Here is a 12,387-nt window from a genome sequence, read left to right as displayed (position 1 = left end):
TCCTGGTTTGATTATTCCTAGGATATTTGTGTCACAATATATGACCATTACCTCATTTTGCCAGGGCTGCCCAAATACATGGTCCTTTGAACAGAAGTCTGCTCAGAAAGTGCTTGGCTTTTTACGGAGCAGTCTTGAATGATGATTATGTTTTTCATTTGAAAACATGGGCTTTTTTATATCTGACAGGAAAACACTCCTCAGGAATCTGTACACCTTTTCCGTTTCTCCTTTGCCTTTGTTTTCAGGAAAATTATATTCAGCCTATGGAAACACGGATCTACTCTGGACCATATCTGAAGTGCAGATTTTTTCCTCTGAAAAGTATGCATATATGTGTATTTGGAAGTCTTCAGAAGTGTGTCTTTAATAATCATTACCGGGTGCATATTGCTTAGCTAAACTCTTTGATGCTCAGTTCTTCTAACAGGACTTTTATGGTTTGTCCAAAAAGCCTGACTGTGCTTCTTCTAAAATTAGTGTGAGTATTGTCACTGAATTCACGAGGACAGTAGTGGGAGACAATAGGAGCCTGTTGCCAACAGTAGAAGTTCCTTCTTCCAGAAACTAGGGAGGCTCTCATTTGCAATTGGACAGTTCTTTCAAAATACACACTGAAAAGGCAGGAATGGCCAATTCAAAGTTACTTGTGGATTTGATCAGAAACCATTGTTTTCTCTGGGAGGAACTCCCTCTCTAATGTATTTTCTGTTGAGCTAGATTGACAAATCTAACAATTACGTTGCTTCTCCTATTCTTGCAGCTCCCATTTCATCCTGATTCTCAGCCCTTTAGGCATTCATGTGAAATAAAAGACCCTGTAGTTCCAGGTCATCTTCATCTAGGAAGACCTCAACTATCATTTTTTTCTCCCAACACTGAGCTACAAGTCCTCAAGATGAGAAATTATTCTAGACATGTCTGTTGGCAACATTCATCTGTACTTTAAGGATCTATTCAAATACTTTTATTATAGCAGAGGGCCAACTGTCTGCCATACCTCCCAGGTAGTTGTCCTGGCCAGCAGGCTTGAGAGTAATTTTTCTTTGGGGCTTAGAATTAAAGTATTATTCAAATAAAAAAAAAAAAAAACAGAAACAACATGGAAACACAAAAGTTTCAGGAGTGACTGAGACAACTTCAGTTTAAGAAAACCCCATAGCCTGGAAGTTGGTACATGCTCATGAGAGGTACACCTGACAGGAACCACCCTGCTTCGTATCCCTGCTCCAGACCAAAGACCAGGTAGGCTCCTGGGTCTCCTGCTTTCCCACTGGACTGCAAATGCTGTGACTTCAAATTTCTGCTGATGAAAGAGCACATTAAACCTTACTCTGCCATGCTGACAGCAGAGCTGGACAGCAAGTTCAAGGTAAAGCACTGTTGTGAATCTAGTAGTCCTGCTGTGATTGTAAGGCTCAGACTATTCAGATGTTTTATGTTATTTTGTCAATTCAAACTATTTTATGTACTTAAATTATCATCAAAATTATTTCAGTAAGTAAGTAAAGGAGGGGACTGATAATCTAAATGCTGTTTCACTGTATTTTTGAAGTCAACCATTAGACAAATTGGTGCTCCTGTGTCACTTGCTTCATGCGTGCAGAACACTCCCAGAAACTAAAAGACAGGATTTGTTATTTTATTCTAACCAAAAAACATTGCAGGAGGACACATGCTATGTGAAGCACTCTCTCTTTGCAAAGAACAATAAAAGCAGCACAGTTGCACAGAATACATTCGTGTCTGTGGCTGGTATGGCATTTGTATAGTGGCTATTTAGTGACCCACTTCATGTAGGTAGAATTCTTTTCAAATGTTGCCTAAATATAACAATATTTGACGCGGTATATGAGAAACGTCTGTTCTTTCAGCCAGACTCAGCAGCTGTGTGTGTGTGTGTGTGTGTGGCATAATTCCTCTGAGTTTCATTTTGCATTGGATGGAGGATTTGAGGTGTGTCCTTAAATTGCAAAGATACTCTGGTTTGATCCACCCATTAGATGAGAATGGCAAAACTCCCACCGACTTCAAACCCAACCTTTGTTATGATTATCAAACACTGACTAGTTAGCAGCTCTGGAAATGGGTGTATTGGGCATGGCTGACTCTGGCAGGAAGAAAGAAGATCTTAAAAGACATTCTGTAGTAAAAATCAAAATCAGTAGAAATACCAGACCAGACACAACTGTTGCAAAGTGACTATTTCTGATCTTTCTGCATTTCTATTGTTTTTTCCACAGTGTTTTGGGAAAGCCCAAGATAAGGATAATTCTTTTTTTCCACTGGGACTCTAATCTATTTATAGGTTACAAGGCCAGAAGAGAGTATTATGACCATCTTGCATGACCTCTGGGGTAACAGAGGCTGTAAGACTTCCCTTACTTAATTTGTGTTTGAAGTAGAGTTTCTCTTTAGAAACAATAACAGGTTGCATCTTCTGGGAAATCCTACTGCAGCCCTTGGCAGATTATTCCAGTGACTATTACCTGTTGGAAAAATGTTTCTGGTGTACATAATCAGAGTTTGTTTAGCTTTGGCTTCTGAGCACTGGACCTTATATTTAATAAGTGCTTTATTAAGCCTGAGTTCCTGTCATGCCTGGTGTCCTGGAATGTAACTGTTTCTTAAACATAAATAATTTGGATTCTTTTTGCCCACCACATTGTTCTTTTTTCTGCTTTTCCAAAGGCTTTTACCTAATAACCACCTTAAGTTGTGAACACCAGCAGGGGCCCAGGGAAAGCTATAGTAAAAGTCCTAACTGCAGAGGTAATTTGTTCCTCCAGTTTACTCACAGCCATCACACACAGACAGCATGTCCACGCTATCAAACATGTGCTTGAACCTATGTTCGTGCTCATTCACTCCCCATCCACACACCTCAGATGCAAATATGACTTAGACTTTTTCTGGACTTTCCTTCCTGTGGGCATCTTAAGAGGGAATGTGGGGTTTGAGGGTGGTCTTCTGAAAACTGCACTAGACTAAGTGCACTGCAGGCAGGCTTCCCAGTGGGTATCCGAAGCTAGACTTTTCCTAAGCACAGTAGAAAAACTATGAGCCTGAGCCTTAGTGGGTTTATTAGCCAACAGTGTAGATGGAAAGGTTTCATTCAGCTTCATCCGATTAAACCTGCCCTGCAGCTTCCTTGGCAGCTTACAGATGCTTTCCTGCAGGTTTGCTTCCTCAGGGCTTGTCATTCGTGATATGGTTGTATGTGATTATTTCTCACAGTGACAGTTGAAATTTCACTTGATCATCTCTTTATTTTGATACCCATGCTAACTACTCTCTCTGCAAGTTTTGTGTTTCCTCATAGGAATCTGGACAAGGTCATATTTCTTGTGCTTTGGCAATAATACTTTCAGGTGGGATAATGGCAAAAGACTTGTCAAAGTAAGGTGACATTGTTCTCTGCTCCAAAATTGTGGGCAGCAGGACAAACTAACTGGTGTGACAGTGGGAGCTCAAGATTAGATAACAACTCAGTATGATCTCCAGATCTGTGTAAAGTAATGAGTCCCCAGGAGGAAGCTGCACATCCTGTAAAGCATGTTCTGCAATCTTTGTTCCAAGATGTGTAATTTTATGGGAGCTGTATTAAAATAAGTATTGTTTGCTAAAGCCCAGCTTACTCAGAGATTGCTCAGTGGTAGTGACTTTTCTTCAGAACCTACCACTCTCCCAGTTTGTGTGTTACCTGAAAAATTGAGCAGTTAGATCCTCTTTTAGATCTTGATGAAGTTTTAAATTGCTAAAGACTAATCCACACTTAAATCTTTAGGCAAATACATCCTGCATGAAAATTACACATTAAAAGGACATTTTGAGACCAATTAGTGAACACTTAATCTTTTTAAAGCATACTGTGCTAATTCTACAGAAGCATCCTTGGTGGAAATGTCAGGGGTTACCAAACCAAATGTTCTATGGAAATGTAAAGTATTATTACATTATACATTGCTCCCTTTACTCACCAAACTTGTAACTTCATCTAAAATGCATTTTCCACCAACTTTTGTCAAGTGGCATTGGTGATGGTGCTCTCCCTTTTGATTATCATCTTTTGCATCCCTGTGTCTGGAATCAGGGTAAGGTTGACAGCTCTGTATCAGCCAGGGCTGCTCTTTTTACAAACCAATCAAATCAATAAAAACCCACAGATGATAATTCATCCAGTGGTCTCAAAGCTCCACAGCATCTCCAGAACAAGTGATTGGGCAAACAACATTTACAAACTGTTGGATGCAAGTTTATCCAGAGATGCAGACTTTAAGTTCTTTAACTGGAGCTGCTCTTATTTTACATTCTCAGGCTTGCATTGGTACAGGAATTATTTTCTTACCAACCTGGAACATGGCTTTATCATCTGTTTTTCACCCCCAAACCAGAACAGAGCAATTTACTGTGTTTCTTTTGCATTCCAATTAAAAGCTTTTTCACATAACAGTAGATCAGTTGAAAAGCAACCATTCTTTTGTTTTAAATATATATTAAAATTACACAAATACCTTATCACTCAACATTACTGACTGCAGATCTCATCTTCTTTTAAGTTCTTTACCAGCTTTATGCTTCTAATTTTGAACAATTTCTGACAATTTTACCTTTTTTTCTACTTATTTTTATTAATTTAAATGCCTTTTGTCATTAAATTATTAATATTCTTGTCAGTTTTCCAATCAAGACAGAAGTCAGGCAGTGCAACATTTCTCGCTCTCTTTTTTTTTTTTTTAAATAGCTCGAGAAATTTTCCTGAACAATGCAGAGGTATCATTTAGGAAAGGACATGGCTCAGTTTCTTCCTTTTTTCCAGCCTCCAGTTTCCAGCTTTTTTAAGTTTCTCCTAAACCACCAAATGTTTATATTACCGTTTTGGCCCTTACCTTGATCATCCATAACAGATGACTATCTTGTATCCCAGCCAGCACTGCTTTGGGGGTTTCACAAGTAATTCTCCTTTGCCAGTGCAGATGAAGGCGAACAGAAATTTCTTTGGCTCACATGCTTCTCTTTCTGAGTCAGGATATTATTACTGCTCCCGTTGGGAAGCTTGAGGTCAATTTCATATCAGCAAGAGGAGGGTTTTAGCATATTTTGCACAGATAGAAATCACACATAGTGTTACATCTCTTCCCCCCTACGCAGAGCAGAGAGGGAATTCGGTAGCCAGCCATTCTGCTTTCACACCTGGTGGTCTGTAGACAATATGTGCTACTACATGATCTTGTTTTTACGCCAACAGAAGAAAAAGACATTTTCTTCCCAACCCAACTGTGCTGGCAGTGGGGAAACCAACAGAGCACCTTATGCCCACTGAAAACCACCAACACAGCCAATCTGGTGACGGTGCCCTTCTATAAGTACCCATAACTTGTTTTGGGTAAAATCAAGCAGATCTGTTTCAGCTCGTGACTGGAGTCAGCATGGCTGCCCTGGCCTGGCTGAGCAGGGGGCAGCTGCCCACAGCCCCTGACACCACCCACCACTACATGTGCAAGTGCTTTCTGCACAGCTGCCAGCAGCTGGAAGACACGTAATCCCATTTTTACAGGCCAGGATCCTTTTTCCTGTCTGACCTTCCTGCCATGGCTGGCTTTAATGTTTCATCCACACGGGCCACCTCAGCACAGCGGCTACCTGGAATCTGCCCGCAGGTGGGATCCATCTGCATGCTCCCTGCTTGTTTATCGCACTGGTGGCTGGTGCTATGGATCAGCAATTAAAGGTCACTCTCTCTTTGTATTCTTCAGTGTCTAGATTAATTTCGTTCTCAACATTATGGTTGTGGACTAAATGAGTATTCATCTGCTCCCTTGTTCTCCTGTCCCTTCTTTATTAGTTTCTCCCTCTCCAGGGAAACCAACTCTAACGGCAAGGAAAACCAGCATTTTATCCACTGCCACTCAGATGCCTCAGAGACCAGCTCCGTTTAAACATTTTAATGAAAAATATGTTCCTGATGAAATTTGGATGGCACGTTAACAAAGACAGATCTTAGTCCTTAGTATCAGAGCAGATGTGTTATGTGCAAACATAATCCAGTGCGCTTCAAATGGTTTAACAAAGTAGCCTGTGTATTTATCCTGAGCTCATCCTTCTGTTATCTAGGGTCTTTACAATTTTTACCATGTAAACATAGGGGCAACTTGTGGTTTTGAATCACTATTTTTTTGGACTCTGTTCCCTTTTGGAAGGCGAGATGGGTCTGAAAGAAGGCACAGAGGAAGAGCACAGTGACCTGCGCTGCCATCCTGGCTTTGTTTCTGGCTTTACAGTTTGAGCATAATCTCAATCTCAAGCAAATCAGTTTACTCTGGCAAAAAAAAAAAAAAACAAGACAAAGCCTTTTTCATCAGGATTGGGAAACAAAAAGATCAAAGATCACTCATAACTCATAAAATACTCTAAGGCCATTGGATCAAAGGCACTACAGTAAGTGCAAAATACTGCGATACAAGTAAAACATCTTGCCACACGTTCCAGACTCTTTCCTGCTGCGTGGATTTCTTTACTTTCTCCTCTGCATTACAACAGAGGAAAAAGATTTTTTTCTTAGTGATTAAAACTTCAAAAGATTGTGTTTATTGGGGGAAAAAGCCTGGCAATACACTCACCAATGTAAGATTTTTCAGATGTTAAATATAGGCAGCAAGTGAGATTGGAGTTTCAGTCCTGGGACTTGAGCAGACATTTCAGAGCAGAGAGCCATTCACCTCACTCTCTTCTGAACTTCTCCATCATCTGGAATCTACTTTTAGTATTATTTTCTTTATTACCACATGTGATTTATTTCCTGTTTCATTCAAACCAAACCAGTACCACGTTGCATCCGCTTGGAGCTCCTGGCACAACTGTGCACCTCTGTACCTTAGCACCTCTACAGTGGCACTCCCTGGAGCCGAATTCTTGCTGCCAGAGTCACACAGACCAGGACTGGGCACAGAAAGCTCCTAAGCATCCAAAGGAAGGGTTGAGCAATCTCACCCCATGACATATAACAGATTGTGTAGCTGCAAGTGTCTGGTGGCAAAATGCAGTGTCCTTCACTTATCAGACTGGATACACACGTGTGTATCCCTTGCCCTCCAAAACATCAAACATAATCTTACAGACACCAAAAGACAGCTGAATTAACACAAAACTGTACGCACCTCTATTAAAACAAACCAGGAAAATACTAGGAATTTGAATTATTAAAATTAAAATGTTTAAAACCAGCCTGGAATAAATGAATAGTTCACTTTTTTGCTGTTCAAAATACAGTCCGAGTTCCTCAATGTTTATCTTGCCCTCTTGAAGGTTTTTGTCAGTACTCCAGATGGCAGTGTGCCTGTGAATCATTAACCACCGCAGACCTCAGCTAGCATACGGAAAAGGGTTTTAGCGCAGGTTGATCAGAGCCGAGTGACAGCGGTGGGTGGCTAATCAGCTGTTTGGTCTCAGCATTCACTTGGGGCATGTGGAAATTGTATTTTCTTGGTCATATAGATGATACAAGTTAACTAGGAGGGACATTTAAATCTCTTTATAGTTTTGGACACCAAAACTTACTTACATTTACTTACTCTTGGGCCTTTATGTCATGCCCACACTTACTGCAAATGAATTAGGAAAAGCAGGAAGATTCATTACATGTAACATTGCCTGATTTAAATGCTCCTTGAAACCCTTTCGTAGCTTGCTGGGTATATGGCTATCCATTGGTCTGTATTTAAATCATAGACTCCATGTCAGTGAAATATCTGAGTCTGTTGCATAAAAACAGATGGAAAGGTTTTTTTTTTAAGAAAGATCTGCAAGAGCATAGTTTTATCATGTAACAACAGTTCCTGAACATTATTCATAAACACTGGACATGACAAATACCCATATATATATGTGATGTTTGGCACATTAAGGAGCTGGTGCTGCTCTTTACCATTTGATGTTCTGTCTTCACCACTGAAAGCTCACTCGCTGACCCTGGACATCGGCCTCCCGCCTGCCCACTGCTCTCTTCACATCAACAACCAGCACCAATGTGTAAGGCAGGTGCCGAGTGGCAGGAGAGTGATTTTCACAGAACATCCTGAGTTGGATCCCACAAGGATCACTGAAGTCCAGCTCCTGGCCCTGCACAGGACAGACCCAGGAGTCACACCATGTGCCTGAGAGTATCGTCCAAACGTTTCTTGAACTCTGTTCAAGAAACACAACTCAGGCTTGGTGCTGTGACCACTACCCCGGAGAGCCTATTCCAGTGCCTGACTACCCCCTGGGTGAAGAACCTTTCCCTGATATCCAACCTAAACTTCCCCTGACACAACTTCATGATATTCCCTCAGATCCTGTCACTGGTCACCACAGAAGAGATCAGTGCCTGCCCCTCCGCTTCCTCTCATGAGGAAGCTGTAGACAGCGATGAGGTCTTCCCTCAGTCTCCTCTTCTCCAGGATGAACAGACCAAGTGACCTCAGCCGGTCCGTACGGCTGCGATGCAAACCGCACCGCACAGCACCGCACCGGGGTACGGCAGGGCTCTCATCGGGGCCGGCCGCAGGCCCAGACCGGGGGCGCACACGGCCAAAGCTCTCGGGTAGCGGCCGCGTCCCTCCCCAGTGCCCTCTGCCCCAGGGGCCGCCGCAGCTCGGCGGGCGGGCGTGTGAGGGCGGTGCGGCCCGTCAGGGCAGGGCCGGGCTGGGCTGGGCAGGGCCGGGCAGCGCCTCGCCGCCAGGGGCGCGGGCTCTTCTCGCTCGGCGCCCGCCGCGCCCCGCGCCCCGCTGACAGCCGCGCCGCCATTCAGCGCTCCCGCCGCCGCCGCCGCCGCCGGAGGGCAGCGAGCGCCCAGGGCAGCCCCGGCGGCATCTCCTCCACGGGAAGGATCTCTCTCTGGCCCCATCCCGCCGGGCGCTCCGCCCGCGCAGAGCCGCGGGCAGCGGCGTGGAGGTGAGCGCGGGGCGGGCGGAGGGCGAGCCGAGCCCGGGGGTCGCGGGGCGCGGGCACGTCCCCCCGCGGCGGCGGTGGCGGTGACGAGGGTCTGGGGCGGTGGGAGCCCCGGGCAGACCCGGGCGCGGAGCCGGCCGGGCGGCGTGTGGCGGCGCGGAGCCCGGCGAGCACAGGCGGGGCAGGACAGGGCAGAGCCCGTCGGTCGGTGCGAGGGGCGCGGACGGCACCGCGCCGTGACGCTCGGTTATGGGGGATTTTAAAAACAACCCCTGTGACTGCAGGTCCTGGTTTTGTCCCTGCCCGCCGCCCAGATCTTTCCTATGTTCGCCAGTGTCCAGGAGGCACGGGCCGTCCCGCCCGGAGCCCCGGTGTTCCAGCGCTCCCGAGGTGCTGGGAGCACCGGCATGGGGAGAGACTGCACTGGTTTCTCATCGGAGTCCGTGATAAGTAGGATTAATTTTAGTGTTTTTCACTGTGTTCGGTGGTTTCTACTTTGTAACAGTCGCTAGACCAGACGAAACCGTGTGAATAAACGCTAAAACCAAGGTAATCCGTAGGAGAAAGCTTCCCAGTTCTCTTTTTAACACGGATACTTCACGATATTTCAGACTTGCTTCTCAAACGTACTTCTCATTGTTTCAGCTGTGCAATATGTATTCCCCATCCTGTGATCTTTAAAATAAACTGCACTAAAAGGGGAATTCCAGAAACAGTGAACAATATATATTCAAAAAAAAAAAGAAAACTCTCTAGAGGGGGAGGGAGAGAACGGATGACTGCGTTCCTTCCCTTATGCCATAAGGTCTGATCTAATATATTTAATTCTTTGCATTCTTTATTTATTATTTCTTGGACACCTTCCCAAATCTCCTTATGCTAAGTAAGCTTATTTTCGCTGTACGTTTTCGGAAGTAAATATTATCCATATATTCTATCTACTGTAAGCCCTTTGGTTTCAAAGGACAGATGTTGCTGGCCAGCTAACTCATGAATTGCTGAGTTATTATCAGAACGGGGCTGAGAAATCCCAGGATTTTGTGGGATATGACCCCAAATGTTAATGAAAATAGGCTTTACCAGCTAATTATTATTTTTTTTCTGTGTACACAGGGGATCTGATGCTGTCAGTTTCAGCCTAGTGAATTTAGATGCATAATTTTAATAAAGTCATTATCTGATAACAGTGTAAAATTGTTGGATGTGTAAATAAGAATGAAAGATGCCTTTGAGGATGTCAGCTCTAGCCCCCTGCTGTGGCAGACATCACATAGATATGTTTCTGGCTAAACTCAATATCTTCTGAGAAGTGGCATATTTTTGCCCTGACCACTCTGACTGGTCAGCAGTGATTAGATTTTGATAAAATGTAATGCATACCTGAGGTGTTCCTTCTTTAATGTCAGAGGAAAAAGATTATATGAGAAGTTCTGAAATTCCCAGCAGGTAGTAACACTTCAATAGCTGCCTAATCCCATTGCAATAAGTGTATGCTGGTTGAAAATAATTAATCTCTTTCCTGCCATACAGATAAAATACCTTAAATTTGAGGAAATGTTGCAGATACACATTTCTTTTTGCTGTTAGTGCTGCTTGTGAAATGTAGGGAGGCTTTAGGGTTTTCTCTCTCTAGCCTATTTTACTGTCAGCCTCTCATGCACAGCCAGAATTGTGCAGATTTTGGGTTGCAAATACAACTGAAATATGTTAACTAATGGACAGCTATTAAGGACATTGTTTTTCATCTGGGATTACCCCCCTCCCCCAGCATTCTGTCAACATTTTGCTTGATTTAAATTCCAGTAAATATCTTTATTTTTCTGACAGCATCACTCCAGATGGCTGGCTGGCTTCTTGGTGGGTCTGTTGGGGTGGCTGGAATAGGTGCTGCTGCTTGGGGCAGTGCTCGTGGGGGAGGCAGATTGGCTCCAAGAGGATTACTTCTCAACCTGACAGCCCCCTGCACACACACTTATTCCTTCCCAAGCCCTTCTCCCACCTTGCTCTCATGTGTGCCCTAAGTTCTGTGCCATGGCTGGGTCAGCCTTCACTTGGAGCTATGGGGTCTGGGGGACAAGGAGAAACCGGGGCTGTGCTCAGAGAAGAGATGAGCCAAGACAGGCCTGTTACCAAAGGAGGATTGGGCTGGGGCAGGGGAGGGCTCAGCTCATGTTGGGCATTTGCAAAGAGGAGGAGGACTGAGGGTGCTCATGGGTAGGGGGAAATATGGGATCCATCAGTGGCACTTCCCTTTGCATGAATGAGGCTCCAGATCACAGAGGTTTCGAGTGCCATGGGTTTGTGTTCTCAATAAACTCAGTGCTTGGATGGAGGATCTGATTAATTCCTGATGTCCCTTTCTTAACTTCAAGGCTCATTTGCCTCTCATCCCCCTTAGGATGTGGGAGTAGGCACTGAATGCTATATGGTTGCAGCTGGTGAAGGTGGTAACTGCTCCATCAGCAGGTGACAGCTCTCAGAAGATGTGGCAGGTTTCTGAAATGTCATATCCGTACTGTGGCCTTGGATACTGCTGCAGAAAGTATTGGGAGTCATAAATCAAGATGGCTTTGGGCTTGTTTTTGATTTGGGCTAGTTGATTTTAGGAGCTTTTTTGTGAAAACAAAATGATCACAAAATAATGTATGATTTTAATGATGTAGAGAAATAGGGGCATTATTTGAATAGATTAATATATGTGTTTCTAATAGACAGTATATGTAACCTATTCTGTTACTTATTTGCAAAAAATATTGTAAATAAAATTTTAAATGTCATGTTTGGCTCTTACACAGGTCATGACACTGTGGTGCTTGCAAGCCTCACAGTTGATGTGGATTTATTCCTGTAATACCTATACCAGATAGTGAGATACTGTCTTCAATGGAGAGCTATGCCACAGGAAAACTAAGTGATGTGACCAAGATCGCACAGGAAATCTGTTGCAGAGCAGGGACTCAAAGTTTTCCTGTGTCATTTGCGTTACACATAAGCCTCTTGGTCTTCATTTCCAAGGCACTTTATGGCTTATGTCCTCCTCATCTGTCATTTCAAATTCCTCTTGGAGAGGAAGTCTTCCACTTCCAGTCAGTCTATTACACCATCTCTTGGAAGAAGAAAGCATCTTTTTATGTTGCTGTGCTCCTGCTGCATCTCACACAATAAAGCCTCAGTTCATACTTGTCCACGGGAGCAATAAATTAAAAAAGCCAATTATTCCAAGTCTGATTGCCTTCTCTGTTCAATCATTTTTCATCTCATTAAGTTAATGAACTTGAGGTAGAAGATCTGAATGGAGTAGAAGCCATTTCAGATGTACTGTCTGCCTCAAAAAAGAAAAATTTTATGTATGAAAAGTGGAAAAATAATAGAACAGGGGGGAAAGATGTGGTGAGTTTGGAAGAAGACCTAAAAATGAAAACAAATCTGGAAAGAAGTTGGCTTAGGCAAGACAGAGGA

The 12,387-nt window shown here is 43.7% G+C and overlaps 1 protein-coding gene across 2 annotated transcripts in view; it reads left to right on the top strand.

The window, feature by feature from the left end:
• The first annotated feature begins 8,788 nt into the window (after positions 1-8,788).
• THSD1 (thrombospondin type 1 domain containing 1) overlaps positions 8,789-12,387 on the top strand; it is a 28,920-nt gene continuing 25,321 nt past the window's right edge. For both annotated transcript variants that reach the window (XM_051780416.1, XM_051780414.1), the window contains exon 1: positions 8,789-8,931. The gene's annotated coding sequence lies outside the window, so the exon portion shown is untranslated. The remainder of the gene's footprint in view (positions 8,932-12,387) is intronic.

This window comes from Manacus candei, unplaced genomic scaffold, assembly GCF_025592945.1.
Source record: "Manacus candei isolate 608988 ecotype Guabito, Panama unplaced genomic scaffold, ASM2559294v1 h1tg000014l, whole genome shotgun sequence".
NCBI lineage: Eukaryota > Metazoa > Chordata > Aves > Passeriformes > Pipridae > Manacus > Manacus candei.
The sequence above is the reverse complement of the archived record's forward strand: the minus strand, read 5'-3'. Positions and strand labels throughout refer to the sequence as shown.